Here is a 15,625-nt window from a genome sequence, read left to right as displayed (position 1 = left end):
GGAGGCAGAGAATAGTGTAAAGTGCATTTGGAAAATTGCAATGCTTTTAACAATTCCAAACCACTCTTTAATGTAAAGGCCAAACTTTTAAGCACAAATATTATCCTGGAAATTTAAATCTTGAATCATCACAATCAATCAATGAATAAGTACTTATCAAGTGACTACTATATACCATGCCCTATGCAAAATGCTGGGAATACAAAGATTTTTTTTTAAGAGGCATACTCTACCCTCAAAGGGCTTATATTCACTCAGTTTCCAAAGAATTAAAGTTGTGGATGACAGAAAGGGCAATGGGCAACTGGGTACAAATAAGTTGGCCTATGCTCAAGAAATAGCCTAAAGAATATCATTAGGGAAATTTATGATCAGAAAAAGAGCTGGGTTATTCATGCAGCACAAGCAAGGAATAGCAGGTGGACAAGTGTACTAGTAACTAGGACCCTCAAAATGGAAGAGGGTGAGGGCTCAGTCCAGGGTCTACAGAAATATATGAAATAAATTGCACAGGATGAGAATGCATGAAAGAAAAAGAATCTGTACCAAAGAGGTAATACTCACATCAGTGGGCATATAGATGCACTGAAGTTTCAATTATTGAATCAACCAAGTCAGACTTTTGCTTTAATTGAAGCTTTATTGTTACAAAGTTAATGGACTAGATTATGTCTTTATTTTGCCTTTCAGTTGCCCATATTTAAGGATAGACTCACTCAAGAGACCCACTCTGTCCTAAAAATTATTTTTTTATCTACATGATAGTAGTAACCTAAACTGCAAGTATAATGATCATCAGGGAGTAGACTTAATGATAGTCCATTATTTTTCAAAATTTTAAAACAATTCCTTCAAATAAGAATGATGTGCTTCTAATCTTGGTTTTTCTAATCATTATTATTTTTGTAAATAAATATTGTGTTAATGCTTTTAAAATAGTTACTAAAATTGGCATTAAAATATCCTTAAATAGCTCTTTTTCTGGCTAGAATCATGGTGGGTATAGAAGAAAAGAAGCTACCATCCATTCTAGAATCCCTTCTGAAAAAGTGAAAGGCTTTTTTGCAATACTGAAGGTCAAATGCTTGAAGAAGAAGATGGCTATAAAAAAGTTCCATAAAATGAGGAGAAAAGTTGTCTATGAAAAAGCTAATGCCTACCAGAAGGAGTACAGACAGATAAATGAAATCCAGCTGACTAGAATGGCAAGCAAAGCTGGCAACTACTATGTACCTGCTAAACCAAAGTTCAGAATCAGAGGCATCAATTGTGTTAGCCCAAAGGTCCAAAAAGTACTGCAGCTTCTTCAGCTTCGCCAAATCTTCAATGGCACTTTTGTTAAGCTTAACAAGGCCTCGATTAACATGCTGAGGATTGTGGAACCATACATTGCATGGGGTTACCCAAATCTAAAGTCTGTGAATGACTTGATTTACAAATGTGGTTATGGCAAGATCAAGAAACAGAGAATTACCCTGACGGATAATGCCCTTATTGCAAAATCTCTCGGTAAATATGAAATTATCTGCATAGAGGACTTGATCCATGAGATCTACACTGTTGGCAAGCACTTCAAAGCTGCCAACAACTTCCTGTAGCCCTTCAAATTATCTTCTTTCTCCATGAGGTGGAATGAAAAAAATGACTACACATTTTGTGGAAGGTGGAGATGCTGGTAACAGGGAAGACCAGATCAACAGACTTATTAGAAGAATGAACTAAAGGTCTCTACACCACGATTATTTTTCTAATGGTCTGTTAATAAAAATGCCTGTGACAAAATTGAAAAAAAAAATATCCTCAAATAAATGTTGGTAGTATAGAAATTTAAAATTCTCAAGAAGCATAGTTTAAGGTTCCCATGAGCTCTGTATGACTGGAAAAGGAAAGAGTAGACAGTCATTTAGCTGAACCAAGACACAGCAAATGTTGAATAGTAATAAATTTTATAAGAGTAACGTAGCGAGGGTTAGCCCTTTACCCCTTTTAGGCACCAGAAACAGTACTGGCAGTACCTGCTGAAAGATACCAGTTCTGGCCCTTTCTCACCACCTTTATAGAGCACGACCAGTCTAACTCCCTTAGAGGAAGATGAGAAGTCTAAATACAAATGAGAAAAGAATAGGAGTGCCTCTAAAGGAAGAGATAAGCAGTTATGGATTTACCATGAAGCTACCCGGAACAAAAATAAAAAACAGTCTTGTTTAAGCAATTCAAGAAAGAATTGTTCCAATAGCAATGTGATAAGACCATCTGAACAAAAAGTAGAGGTGTAGGTTGTTGTTATTCAATCATATCCCACTCTTTGTGACCCCATTTGGGGTTTTCTTGGCAGAGATACTGGAGTGGTTTGCCATTTCCTTCTTCAGCTCGTTTTACAGATGATGAAACTGAGGTAAATGGGGTTAAGTGACTTGCCCACTGTAATGAAGCTGTTAAGTGTCTGAGGCCAGATTTGAACTCATGAAGATGAGTCTGACTCCAGACCCAACACTCTATCCACTGTGCCACCTAGTTGCCCCTAGAGGTGTAGGACCCAAGTGTAGAACAAGAAAAGGGTTAAATAATTGGAGACACTCTGGACTTAGAGGTATGAATATGCCATAATGATTTCAAAGGCTCAAGTGAAATCATGCTAAAGGCCAGCTGCTTGAGAACTGGTGAGGAGTTAACTAGTACCATCTACTAAAGGGAACATCTAGCTGAGTGTCAGCAATGATGAAAGAACTCAAAATGTCTGTTGAGAGAAATAAATCATAATGGTGAGGAAATACATGCAACATGCCAAGAATAGTGAACAGGAGCAGAGAAAGTCTATACGGAAAGAAGCAACCAGAGGCCATCTGCTGACAAAAAAGAAATGGAAGGGAGAAGTGAACTCCAACCTCTCCCCTTTACATGACCTCACCCAGGTCAGTACTGCAAGTCATGAGGACTCTAACATCTCCTGGAAGAAGGTGGCCCACCAGAAGGAGGGCGATCTCTTGCCTTTCCATGGGCTCAGATGTCAGTCTCTCTGTGTCCTTTACTGTGTAAATAATCTTGCTTTATGTTTCAAAAACTTGTGAGCCTTGTTACTTGTAAGGAAGCTTGCACTACCTTATGGAGAGTGAGGAGGGAGAGGAGAGAGGGAGAAGAATAATTCTAGATACTTAAATGCCCAGGGTTGGAACAACAGATCAGATAAATGAGAGGTCCACCAAAGCATACTCAAGACCTTCATGCCAGAAGACAAACTCTGACACATGAGTTATAATAAGATTATTACTCCTTATCATTTGACAGTCCTAAATTAATAGTAGGAGTTTTTCAGATTACTTGTGGTCCTAATGTTTTCAAAGCCCCCTGACATCATCACTCGAAATTATTTTAAAATTCTGGAATAGATTACTATTCTACCTATTATTAAATCTTCACTTATTCTGTTTCATCTGCATAAGTGAGCCCTACCTTTTTTTCCCATTTGCTCTGGATATAGCATTCTTTTTCTTCATCTCACACATCTGCACTGTTGTTTATAGCCAATATGACAAACAAAACCCATGAAAAGGGAAAGAACTTGTGTTGTAATGCATTTTCCTTTGCTTTCTAATCTAAGTGATAAAAAGATTCTCAACAATTCTCTATCACCGAACATTTGCGACTTGACATGAAAATTTTACCTATCTCCAAATGAACAGAAGATAAGTGAATTCTCCTTCCCTCCCATCCATCTTAGAATGTAGTTATTTTTCCCAGATAAATATGTTTTTTAAATTCTGACTTAGCTAACTGAGGTCAGCAGAGAGAATTTTAATATTCCATAATAACTAAAATGTTACTTACTCAAACACACATTTTATGACCCCTTATAATTTCCCATTTATAATATAACCTTCTATGAATTAATCCACCAAATATCCTATGAGTGATGGGCTTTATTCCCACTTAACAAGTAAGAAAATTGAAACATTAAAAGTTTAAAATACCTCTACACCATGACAAAGAATGGCACTAAAGCATGGCTACATATTAATTGGGGTAATATTGCATTCAATGCCTAACATTGCACCTTAATTGATCAAGTGATGATATGCAGTAATAATTAAGATATCACATTGGTTTATAATCATTGCTCAAATCTCTTGTTTTTCAGCTATCCAAATCCAAACAAAGAGTCTTGTTAAATAAAACCAGATAACACTGTCATCAAAACAGAAAAGTCAAGTTTAATTGAAAAAAAAAAAGAAGTTGCATTAAGACAAGCTGTTAAAATCTTCTGGTCCTAAGTTTTCTTCATATATAAAACGAGAAGATTGAATATGATGGTTTCTATTGACCTCTTTCATTTCCAACATTCTAAAATTCTGTTGCACAATTAGAACTCCAAATTAGGTAGAACAACAGAAGCAGCAAGGATGGGAGTGCTAGACAGGGTCAAGAAGACCTATTTTCAAATTCCACCCCTGACAGTAATGGCTGGTGAGACTCACTCTGGGCAAGCCATTTAATTATTACATTCCCCAGACAAAACCCTAGGAATGGTATGTTAAATCAAGTCAACAAGCATTTGTTAAACTTGAGTAAGTGCTGGGCACTGAACAGTGCTGAGAATACAAATACAAGCAAAAAAATAAAGACACTCTGCCCTCAAGGAGCTTACACTCTAATGGGGGAAGACAACAAAGTCTGAAGAATAGGGAGCAGAACCCAAAGAGGAAAAAGGGAGTGAAGATGGCTGGCCTAGGAGGAACTGACCAATCAGAAGAAGGAGCATCAGAGACAGAAAGATTTTTCTGAGTGAGAAGATTTCTGGGTCATGACAGAAATAGAAATCAGGGGTAAGGGGTGTGCACAGGAATGTAGCCAGAAGAGAAACAAAAAAGTTTAGCATACAAACTAAATCAGAGATAATTGTAAAGAACTCCCCATACTGAAGGTATTGGGGCATGAAAGTGAATAAACATATCAATTCCCCACCTCATGTTGTAAAGAAAGACCTAGCCCCAGAGGAAGATAATGACAAAGTTTTAATTAGGAATAGCTGGAAACCCTTTGCTCAAAGCAATACTTCCCTGCCTCTCATAGTTGACTGGAACATTTAATGAAATTAGAATCTCATGTCTGGAACAAATTTAGCCATCCTAGTCTATCTCCCTATCTTCAGACAGAAGCAAATTTGTGCTTTTTGTATAAAAGATGAGTTTCTTTTTTTAATTCCCAAAACCCTTTAGACAAGTTATAACTATTTCTCTCAGCAACCCTTCAGTGTCAAACAACTGTATCAAAAAAAAATATATCTCTCCTTTATCTAAAAGCACGCTTCCTCATATAATTCTTGATTCCAAAAAGTCCATGACTTTTGGGGAAGCCCTCCTTCTTTTGACTCAACCTCCACTTCCCCCACTCCCAGAAAGCTTCCATACAGAGAGCTCTCTACAACGATGAAACTACAGAAATATCTCTCCACCAGACAACCGAGTAGATTGACACCAACTCCCCATTCTCAAGCATGCTGGTCATAATGTATAAAAAGAAAATTTTTTTTGTAGAAAAAAAATTAAGACCTATCATCTATTCTATAGTGAATATATGATAGTAATACAAGATCCTATAAGGTCCCTTAATTAATATTAGCAGTGTGACCATCATAGAATGAGAAATTCTCTCATACCAGAATCTTCGACATACTGGCACAACCAAGTCTAGTCCCAGAAAGTCCAGCCTAGTCTGGCCTATTACACTTCTTAAGAGTGCTTCTTGTTTGATGTGCCTATTCCACAGGGTCAAGGAACTATTGCTAGGTGGGGATTTTCCTTTATTATGCATACCTTCTGTTCTGTAGGGACTAAAATCATCAAATCTACAATGAAAGAGCCTGAGGCAGAGCTCTCAGTCAATGGCACTTTACTAAATGGTCCATAATTCCCTCTCAGAAAGTGGACCTCAGATCTTCCTCCTGATCTAAGATGTCCCCTCCTTCCAGGACCCAATTTTTATAGGGCTAGACATTTAAGAATGGCAGTACCAAATACAGAATAATTTCATTGGTTGACATAAGATTCATAGGCTAAAAACAATAAGCAAAACAATATATCAGCAGGGTCACGTGTTGAGCAAAGCATAGAGTCTCTCCACTGACTAAGTGGTCATGTGATGGTCATAAGAGGGTCACCTGCTCATGTTGGACAAGAGAGAATGGTCTAGTAGAGGTGGGGAGCCTGAAGCCTTGAGGCCACATGTGGTTTTCCAGGTCCTCAAGTGTGGCCCATCAGCTGAATTCAAACAAATCCCCAATTTGTTCTGTGAAGTTTGGATTCTGTCAAAGGGCCACATTTGAGGATATAGAGAGCCACATGTGGCCTGGAGGCCACAGGATCCCCACCCCTACTGGACCAAAATTACAAAAATAAATTGGAGGGGGATAGCTAGGTGGTGCAGTGAGTAAAGCACCAGCCCCAGAGTCAGGAGGACCAGAGTTCTGTTCCAGCCTCAGATATTTAGCGCGCGCGCGCACACACACACACAAAAACCACTATTCATGTAACCTTGGGCAAGTTACTTAACCCCAATTGCCCTCCAAAAGGCAAATAAATAAATGAATAAATAAATTGGAGGACTTTCCATGTAGTTGAGCCACCTCTGCCACACTAGGTTTGGTTACCATGACAAGGAAAAGAGAAGGTGGAAGGTCTCTAGTTAACTTCCTATGATTAACAAGTGAACTTACAATCTGCAGTTCACAGTTCTGGAACCTAATATACAGAATTTATAACTACTACCCCTATGGAAGCATATCAAAATGATTAATGCTGATTGGAATAGAGTAGGGGTCCAAATGAATTATTTCTCACCTTCAAGCTAGAAAAAGACCCCAGTCTTTCTTTGGATCTTTACAATTTAAATTTGTGGAGGGCCATCCTCCAAGGACAACACAAAACTAGTAGGGAGCAGTCCCCTTGCTGAGGCACAAAGGTGATTATCAGTAAAGAGGGAAATGGGCACAACTTATACTGATTATGCTCCATTTGATTAAACACTAACTCATAATATACCAAATGTAACAATAAATATCCGAGGTGACACTCCTTAACCAAGAACCATGAAGGACAGGTACCTCTTAGTAAAATATCCTCTAAGAGATATGTAAATTGGGGGAACATAGGACATTTGTTCAAGAGCACAAGCATTGTTTGCCCTACACAAAGGTTCTGGAAATCTCTTGAATTTCTGAAAATGATTCAAACAATTTTGACAAACAGCTGTTCCATTATGGTGATGAGAGGCAACATCCCTGCAGAGAGCACAAACAGATCTAGATGGCTGTAGCATAGGGAGTGGAGGAATATAAGGATTAGGTTGACTTCCATGAAGAGGGGAATTATCAGTCATTGTTATCAGTGGTGGAGAAAGGGTGAAATAGGAGACTCAAAGGGAGGATTCGAGGTTCCAGTCACTGCAGGTTCAGAAACAAGTGAATTAGGACCCATTTGTGGAGGGAATGATGATGATGATTAAGGTGTCATGCTTACTCGCTGCATCTCATATAGTTGTCCAGTCTCTGGAATATCTTCTGATGCCATCCTGTGGTCCTCTGGGGATTTCTCCTCTTAGGCATACTGGAGTGAGTGAGTCTTCAGCTTCTCCAGTTCAGGCCACTTGCAGAGATCCCCCTTCTCTGTTAAAAATCTCTGACAAAATATATCTTAGTACAATTCTAATTTGCAATGGCAGTAACCAGGTCAGGTAGTGAGACCAAGCTCAAACCTAAATAACACTAATATGAACATCACTAGACCAGAGAATTTACATTTTTAGGTTGGCGAATTCAAATAATAACTGAAAAATTAAAAAATTCTGAACCCAAATTTTATTTTCAGCATGTGTGATTACCTAATCTTGTTACAACCACTTATTAAAACCAACTGAAAAATTATCACTCTAGCTATTGTTCACCAAGATGGGGATAGGTCAAGAGAATTCTATCTTCACCTTCCCAAGGTCATTCTCTCAACTTTCCCAAGGACAGAAATCCACCTGTGGCAGTCTTCAGATGGCATCATCAGCACATGGCATTTCCCTTGAATGATGAACCAGCAGCTTTATGAAGGGTCAAGACACATGCCTGGATTCAAGATTTAGAATAGCAGCAAGTTAAAGTCCCAAGAGACTCTTCTTCAAACAGCAAAATTTCACTAATTAGGGCTAAATAATTATTTTTAGATACATATTAGCCTTAAAATTTCATCTAGAATTTTTCACAAATTTAATCTATTCACAACTATCATTCCCCTATCACCCTCCTCCCTTGGTCTGCAAATAAAGCCAAAGGGAGAACATCAGACCATTTCTAGAATACAATGGGATGAGAATGAAATGAGATTCCCCCAGCAGAGCCCACATAGGCAAGTGGGTCATACCTGGGCGAAGTTTCTTTGGTGAAAGCTATGGTATCAGTGGGAGCTGTGGCTTTAGAACTAGGGAATAGTTCAACCTTCGTCAAGGACTGATTTGTACACAACAATAATATTTTTCTGTCAGTGTTCAAAGAGGCATGTAAGTTAGCAGGTGGCCAAAAGTGGATGTGACTTGAAAGACAAGCTGATTAAAAGCTACAGAAGTTGGACAAATGTCTGTTATGCAAATTGCCACTGGGATGGTGTCTGGAATAACCCACTCTTGCTTAATTAAATCTATTATCCCTCATGTGCTACAATGACCCACCTCATGAACTAAAAAACATACCAAGGTAGGAGTGGCTTATCTATCCCTGTTCCCAGACCCAAAAGACCTGTTTAGCATTGTACTGCTATTTCCACTTCTTCACCACAAGTTCATACACAGTGAAAAATTGGTTCAAAATAATAGCATTAAAAGATACAATTACATGAGTTTCCAAATGATCCCAAATGACACCCACTTATTATTCAAAAATTTCATTTCTCCACTTTGGATGGGAGAGATCCTAGTTCATCACATGGTAGTGCTTTGAGTTTCACAACACCCTGTCAGCAAGGCTCATCCCAAAGAACCTCAGAGACAAAGAACCCCAAAGAGGATTTCATCAAACTTTTCTCCCAAAATTATTTTCTAGGTGTATATATATATATATATATATATATATATATATATATATATATACACACAATACATATATATATACATATATACATGTATATGTATGTGTATGTATGCATGCATATATATGTATGTGTATGTATGTACGCATATATATGTATGTGTATATGTATATATACACATATATATGTATATATATACTCCAATAATCATAAAATAGATGTATTTATAATGTAACAGTATTCAGATTGAAGAGGAAGAAACTTGCTTTAACAGCTTTTCTTAGCGTTTTTGTATGCAAAACACCACCAATCAGATAATAATAATTTAAATACCTTTCAAACTTCTTTGTTTCTTTGTTACCCAAAAAGCCAAACCAATTCCTTTAAATTTTCTAAATTACTACTCCATTAGCATGACTACTTAAACCTGAGCAAAGAGATAATCTCTTCTCTATCAATTAATTAACATGCATTTAATTAAACACATTTTATACTTTTATGTTGATTGGGGGAGGAAGACAAGCAGCAACTGTTAAAGGGGAATTGCTTAAAATAAAATTCCTAAATCTCGATTTAGACTTTCTCTGAAAGCTCCTTTTCAAAACTCCAAAAACCTTTACTTTCAAACCCTGAATTTACGCTGTCAGTGCAAACTAACTCCAACTTTCCTTTACCCTTCAACTTCTCCTTAACTTTTCTTATTTCCTTATGGAGCACTACTCTTTCTTCTATTTGTTTAATTCCTCTAGTAAACCCCTTTTTGGTTCTTTAATGGCTGCAAATGCACAGTTAATACCAATTTCTTTAAGGGCTTTGGGGGTAATTAGAATTAGTTACAAGTGATAGGCAAATAGACTCAAAAACAACTCACTCATCACAAATTCCTCATTGTAGGGTGTCACAGATTTCAGTAAGTAGGATGACTTTGGAGAAGAAAATCCTCTGTCTTCATTGATATTCTTGTTTAATTCTATTTTCAGTAATTTCCCAGCTTACTATCGCTTTATTTATACAATGTGAACTTGCTTTCACTAACCAATTGATTTTAACACATTTTGCATTTTCTAATTTCTCTAAACAATTGACTTATTCTTAGTAGTTTCATTAAACTTCACTTACTTTTGATGAGATTTAGAGTTGGTAGAAGCTGGTTCAGGTGTGAAAGAATTCACTTAGATTTTTTCTGGAGCCATTGGAAGCTTTATTGACACAAAAGCAAGTAGGAGTCTCCTAGTAAGAAAAGCTAAGTGAGACTGATATTTGGGGCAGTTATGCCTATATAGAGATCTCAGAATGATGTTTCTAGAGGAAAGAAATAATTATTCCTTTTTTACAAATTTGGTTTCCAATCTTTTTTGTATCTTAGTTTTCAATTAATTTCTGTATCTATCTTTTATCTCATTAATATCCAACATGGCCAGTGTTGAAAACAGAAAGAAAAGAGATTTGTCCTCTTTTAAGCTTTTTTTTAAGTTCATTTTTTTTTACCCTGTTTCTTTTGGTTGATCACACCAAAAGAAAAGGCACAGGTAAAAACACCTGTTAGCCATGGGTAAGCACAAATAACACAGACAAAACAGAGACACATATCTCCCATTCTCTTAAAGATTTTCCTAATTTTATAAGGTCCCTTTCTATCTGAAATAAAGAACCTACTATTCCTAAACTTAGTTTCAAACAGAAACACAGAACATATAACAAGATACAATATTAAATCAGGCCTGAATTTCTCCTGATTTTTTCTCTAGGAGATTTTGAAGTCAAGATCTTACCTGTCTCCTCTATTAAGTATAGAACTTATGACCACCTTGTGACTAGGGTCCTGCTGTCAACCTAAAATGAATCTTCTGTTCCCTACTTATGTTAATGCTTTTAGAATCTTAACAATAAAGCATGTAATCTGGTAACAATACAAATTGTTTTAGTCCAATTTGACAATTGGGTTCACCTATTTAAAGTGCATTTTGTTTTTAGAGCAAATCCCTAATAGATGGAAGACTTAGTTGAAGTTCCATTCCTCTAGACTTTTTGCCAAAGTATGATCATATGAAGAAAAACTGAGAATGGTGAAAAATTTAGCAATGTCAACAGTTCATTTATTCTAAGCTGGTTTGGGGAGATTATTCAATAAAATTCTGTAACTTTCTAAGTCATCAAAAGTTCCATGCTTTGGCCAAAACAGTCCCTAAACTCTTTTCATTCTCAAACCAAACTTTGCACAGCTTAATAGATCTTTCTTTAGTCATCCCCACAACAGGGAGGCCACTTCTGTTCCAACTGGGATCCTGTAGGATGTGTTTCTCCTCTTGTGCCTGACCCCATCTCTCCTGCAGGCATCCTCCACCAGGAGTGGCACATCTTCAGAGCAACTTCCCCTAAAAGAAATAGACTAGATTCTTGGGCACCCACCTTATTGGCTCTTCCTTCTGAGAAGTTCCTCAACTACAGGCACTGGAGATTACCTCCCTCAAATATGAAGCAAAGGGGTGGGTAATTTCCTGCCTGGCTGAGACCCACCTACATGGGCATCTTTCCTACAGCTAAAATTGTAATATTCAAGAATTTGTTTTGGCAAATTCTCCAATACTGCAAATTTTTTATTTCTGGGCTTAACTTCTAGAGTCTTAAGACCAGTCATGTCTAACTGTCCTTTATAAGTGAATATTCAGCAAAATTTATACCTACTTTCCTCTAAAACTTCCTGAAATTTAGCTGATTGTCAATAACTGACAATCCTAAGCAATTATAAGTGAAAATAACTTTTTCCTTTCCTCATATCTGTAAAACCAAAATGAGCCTTCTTCTCAAGTCAAAAGAGGGACAATTGCTCCCAGGATGGTCACAGCCTTGACGGCTTCCTGTTGAGGTGGGGAATCTCTCCCCTAAGGCTTTCAGGTCTAGCCCAAATTATTGCTCCCTCAAAATGGTGTCAGAGCACTAGAGTGGAGAATCACTCCCCCAAGTCCTACCCATCAAGGGACTGATCATAGGGTCATCTAGATAGGTTCCTCACCCCACTATGAGCCACTGAAATGAGTTCCCCCTCAACCAATTTGAGAGATTTCTCTACTGATGACAAGAATGATTTAATTACTCCTTGTTAAGAGAATTTAAAGGCAAAAAAATCTATTTTAACCCTGCCAACAGGAAGTTTTAAAATTAGCTAGGTGGTTAACAGGCTAAAAATGAGGAACTAGCAATTCCACTGCTGAATCTCCCTAGTCTTAATAAAATAAAAGTAAAGAAAATGGAAGAAAAGTAAAAAAAACAGTAGCCTGTGTATAAAAAGTTTAAATTATGGCCATATAATTTTTATAAAAATAGAACTTGAGTGCTCCAGAGCTTATAAATTTAGACAGTTAGTCACAAATTCAAACAGTCCCTCTTAGCCTAATCAGAGACTCTTCTTAAAGAAAATTTAGGGTAAATCAAGACAGATTCATCAATCTTGAAGAGACTTACATCAGAGAATTTGGGTTCAGACAGTGAGGGGAGTCCAATCTCACATGGTCAGCATCCATGGGGGAGCCATCAGTGAAAACTCAACCCAATGTGCACATCCTTTTTGGGTCCCTTGCAGGAGCCATCCCAAAGAGGTTGAGGTCCATGTATTGCTGTCCCTTCATGGTCACCATTAATGTGGGGATTAAAATTGTCCAACCTACAATAAAAGAGAGCTCTCAGACAATGGCACTTTACTAAAGGGTCCGTGGTCCCCTCTAAGGAAATGGACCTCAGACCTTCCTCACAATCTAAGATGGCCCTCCTTCCAAGGCGCTATTTTTATAGGGCTAGATATTTAGACATTCAAGAACAGCTATACCAAATACAGAATAATTCCATTGGTTAACATATGATACATAAGCTAAAATGAGCAAAACAATATATCAGCAGAATCATGGGTTGGTCAAAGTATGGGGCATCTCCACTGACTGAGTGGTCATTAAATGGTTATAAGATGGTCACCTGCTTGTGTTGGACAAGATAGAATGTTCCTGATGTACAAACATAAATTGGAGGATGTTCCTTGTAGTTGACCTCTGCCACACTGTGTTTGGTCCCCATGACAAGGAAAAACAAGGGTGGAAGGCCTCTAGTTAAATTCCTATGATTAAGCAAGTAAATTTACAATCTATAGCTCACAGTTCTGGGGTCTAATATACAGAACTTATAATCACTACCCCTATATAATCATGGCAAATTGATTAATATTGATTGGAATAGAGTAGGGGTCCAAACAAATTATTTCTCACAGTTTACAGTTTATCTGCTTCCACTAACTCACAAAAACTTACTCAAAACTAGGTTCTTTATGATTCTCCTACAAACATATTATTTGCATACAGGATGACTGAAATGTTACTCTAATTCTGATGTCTTCCCTACATTCTGACATTAAGACTGGACATCCCTTCCATCAGGGGTACTTCCCAACCCAGGTATTTGTAAGACACACCAATTAATCCAGCCTGGGTAAAATTGACTGAATTTGTCTGCCTGTTTATTAATACCTTTCCCCAAGTTGGTTTAGGGAAAGATCAGAATTCAGACTCCTTTAAGGAAGAATATATTCAAATTTCTCTACTTTTTCCTCAATGTTTTCACCAAAGGCAACAAGAAATTATTTCATGTGGCTTGTCTTGAACTATTCTTGAGCATAATTGAAAGTAAATACTGTGAAAATAACTAGAGTTTATAAACCAAGCCCTGCTTCCATGGATGAAGAGGAAGAGAAAGTCTATGAAAAATTTTACATGATTCTCCAAATAAAATCAACATATACATTGATATTAATATCTAGTGGGGCATGGGGAGACCAAAATGGTAGAGTAGAGGGAGTATAACATCTGAAGTCTCTCAACATTCCCCTCCAAACAACTATAAAATAACACCTCAAATCAAATTCTGGAGCAGCATAGCCAAGAGTTGGGCTGAGATACTTTTCCAATCCATGACAACTTAGGAGGTTGGAAGGAGAGGTCTATGTCACTGGGATGTTGGCTGGTCCAGATTACATGTAGCCACAATACCAGCTCTGGGCCTTGGAGACATCTGTGACAGCAATAGCAGCAGCTTCAGGAGCTCCCAGCCCAAAGACAGTAAGGATATTGGAAAACTAGTGAGAAAAGGATTATGGTGAACCTACTTGCCCTGGGTGCAAGATCAGGTTCTATATGTCAGCTCCATTACCCATAATGAGTTTCAGGTCACAGCTCCAGGACAGAAGGAACACTATTGATTTTGACTTCAAGGAAGCAGGGACCCTTTATATTGATAAGGACCAGTGCATAGACCAGGAAAGCAGTGTCCACAGATCACACCACCTTGGAAGCATTGAAAAGTTACAAACCCCCAGAAGTAGCTGTGAAAACAGCAGCACAAAAAAGTCTGAAACTTGTACTTCAGGGAGAGTGCCACACACACAAAGGTGAGGAGAGCCCAACTTTAACACAAAGTTCAAAATCAAAAATAGTCTGGAAAAAATGAGCAAACAACAACAAAAAAAAATATAACCTAACTATAAAAAGCTATTGTGACAAGGAAGATCAAGACATAAAATCAGAAGAAGACAATGACATGAAAACATCTACAAGCAAAGCTTCAAAGAAAATTTCAAACTGTGCACTACCCCAACAATAATTCCTGGGAAAGGGGCGGCCAGGTAGCACAGCGAATAAGAGCACCAGCCCTACCAGCCCCAGTGTCAGGATGACCTGGGGATTGAATCCAGGCTCAGATACTTAGCACCACACCCAGAGACACCTGGCCGGGTAACCTTGAGCAAGTCACTTAACCCCAATTCCTTAGGGGTGGCCAGGTGGCTCAGTGAGTAAGATCACCAGCCCCAGTGTCACAATGACCTGGAGATAGAATCCGGGCTCAGATACTTAGCACCACACCCAAAAATAACTGGCCGTGTAACCTTGAGCAAGTTATTTAACCCCAATTGCTTAAAAATAATAATAATTCCTGGGAAAGCAAAAAAATGTATATTTTTTTCCAAAAATCAAATGAGTGGTGAAGAAAAAATTGTGAAAAGAAATGGGCATAAGAAAATTATGATAAGAAAATTAGGAGCTTTGTAAAAGAGGCATAAAAAACCTAGAAAATAATATGTTAAAAAACAGAACTTGACAAATGGTAAAAGAGATATAAAACTTCACCAATGAAAAGAGCTCCTTCTTTTTAAACAGAAAATAGAGTGGAAACTAATGACTCCATGAAACATCAAGAGACAAAAAAAAAAGTCAAATGTATAAAAAAATTTAATTTCATCAGAAAAACAACTGATCTGGAAAATAGATTGAGGAGAGATAATTTAATAACTATTGTACTATCTGAAAACCATGATCAAAGAAAGAGTCTAGACCTCATATTTCAAAAATTTTAAAGGAAAACTGCCCCAATATCTTAGAAGTAGAATATAAAACAGAAACGAAAAGAATCCATCAATCATGTTCTGAAAGAGATCTCAAAATGAAAAGTCCCAGGAATAGTATAGCCAAATTCCAGAGTTTCAGGTCAAGGAGAAAATATCAAAAGCAGCCAGAAAGAAACCATTCAAA

At 37.5% G+C, this 15,625-nt stretch overlaps 1 long non-coding RNA gene and 1 pseudogene across 1 annotated transcript in view; one reads left to right on the top strand and one right to left on the bottom strand.

Moving 5' to 3' along the window:
• Positions 1 to 993: 993 nt before the first annotated feature.
• On the top strand, positions 994 to 1,795 carry LOC138175967 (large ribosomal subunit protein uL30-like; annotated as a pseudogene).
• A 6,039-nt stretch (positions 1,796 to 7,834) lies between these two features.
• The window catches only part of LOC138175935 (uncharacterized), a 47,803-nt gene continuing 40,012 nt past the window's right edge, over positions 7,835 to 15,625 (bottom strand). The window contains exons 2-4 of the long non-coding RNA XR_011172128.1: positions 12,522 to 12,720; positions 10,179 to 10,289; positions 7,835 to 8,104 (exon numbers count right to left, since the gene is read on the bottom strand). This is a non-coding gene — a long non-coding RNA (uncharacterized lncRNA). The remainder of the gene's footprint in view (positions 8,105 to 10,178; positions 10,290 to 12,521; positions 12,721 to 15,625) is intronic.

Source organism: Petaurus breviceps, unplaced genomic scaffold (assembly GCF_028583685.1).
Source record: "Petaurus breviceps papuanus isolate PSGF00001 unplaced genomic scaffold, PetGlider_PUasm1.0 80, whole genome shotgun sequence".
NCBI classification, from domain to species: Eukaryota; Metazoa; Chordata; class Mammalia; order Diprotodontia; family Petauridae; genus Petaurus; species Petaurus breviceps.
Note: the sequence above shows the minus strand (reverse complement) of the source record. Positions and strands in the feature narration are given on the sequence as shown.